Source organism: Urtica dioica, chromosome 11, assembly GCF_054948205.1.
Source record: "Urtica dioica subsp. dioica isolate 48M chromosome 11, U.dioica_male_clone48M_v1_H2, whole genome shotgun sequence".
Lineage (NCBI taxonomy): Eukaryota > Viridiplantae > Streptophyta > Magnoliopsida > Rosales > Urticaceae > Urtica > Urtica dioica.
The window spans coordinates 4,219,357-4,220,843 of NC_142766.1; the positions used below are offsets into that span (position 1 = coordinate 4,219,357).

The 1,487-nt window shown below is 40.1% G+C and overlaps 1 pseudogene; it reads right to left on the minus strand.

The window, feature by feature from the left end:
• Positions 1 to 945: 945 nt before the first annotated feature.
• LOC149380744 (syntaxin-112 pseudogene) lies at positions 946 to 1,487 on the minus strand (annotated as a pseudogene).

The following is a 1,487-nucleotide window of genomic DNA, read 5'->3' on the forward strand; positions in this document are numbered from 1 at the left end:
AAAAGGTATATGAAATCCCTAAATATCTATCATTCTAACTTTTTTTCTTCTAATTTTCATCTTCTCCAAAATTGTTTTTTTTTTCTTACATAATTGAGTTTTAAAAATAATAAAATATACCTCTTATAATTTGTGTGTTGATTGCTTTCATATCAAAATAGATATGGAGAAATATTTCAGAAAATAAGTATAGTTGAAGAACAAGCTCAAAGCGAAAAAAAAGAGAAATGAGGAACTAAAAAGAAATATTTTGGTGGTCAACTTAGCAGAGCTCCCTACTGTTCCGGGGATAAGAATTCCAACTATGAATGGTCATGCTATCGACCACGAAAAAGTGCAAAGACGACATATGCTAAAAGGTATTTGTCAACCACATAATCATAATTTTAACATTTTTTGGAACAAAAGCTAGACAATTCAACTTATCAATCTACTTGGTTAGAGTATTCTACTTGATATTATTTAGTCTATCAATAATTGACATTGTCATTGATAATTTGTCTGTTGCCAATGCCACTATCAAAAAAGTATTTTGTTGAATGCATCACATCCAAGTTGCGTAATCGTAAGGGAGATCAGTGGTTGAATATAACTTAGTTATCTATATTAAGATGTAAATTTTAGATTGAATTGTTAATGACGTTATTATGCAACATTTTAAGAATTTAAGAACTCATGTGAATTTGTAATATTTTGACTGAGTTTGGGGATTTTTTATATATATTTTGTATCCTTAACTTTGTTCCATTTTTTTTTTAGAATTAAAGACATTTTTGGCCTCTCGTCTTTGACCTCTTTAACAACTTGGTCCCTGATTAAAAAAACCTGCAGTCTTGGCCCATTATGACCAGCCAATTTTCATATTTGGTACTTCTGTTAATTTTTCTGTCAAAATAGCCGGATACTCATCACGTGCAAGTCACGTGTGCGAATTGTGGAGAGTAATTATGTAATCCTCTCTCCCTGGGCCTCGATAAGAACCGCCATGTCCAAGAACACCTGCCCTAGCCGGTCCAAGCTCCGGCGAAGCTCCATGACCCCCTCAGCTTCGCTCTCCCACGATCTCCCTCAGCTTCACTCTCAGGCCGTTCGTCACCGAGACCCGAGAACGGTCCAGCGAAGTCCCCGCCCCGTGGGCCCCGCGGCTCTCCGCGTTCGACCTGTCGAGGCCCTCGCTCCTTGACCGTCCGAGTCTTTCGGAGAATTGATGCCACGTCGGAGTCTGTGCGGTCCCTCAGGCCGTGGAGGATCTTCGTGCTGTGCGTCGATTTCGCCTCCTCGTTCAGCGATCGGAGGTCGGACAAGAGATTGGTTATCTTTTCGATCTCCGACCTCACCGCCTCGACTTCTCTCTGAAACTCGGAGATTTTCTCTTCTCCCTGCTGTTGCTTGCCCTTCTCGAGGTCATGGCTCGATTCGCTGTCAATCTTGGCTTGTTTCTTGAGATCGACATAACTTAGGAACGATTTCGTCATCAGATCGTTCAT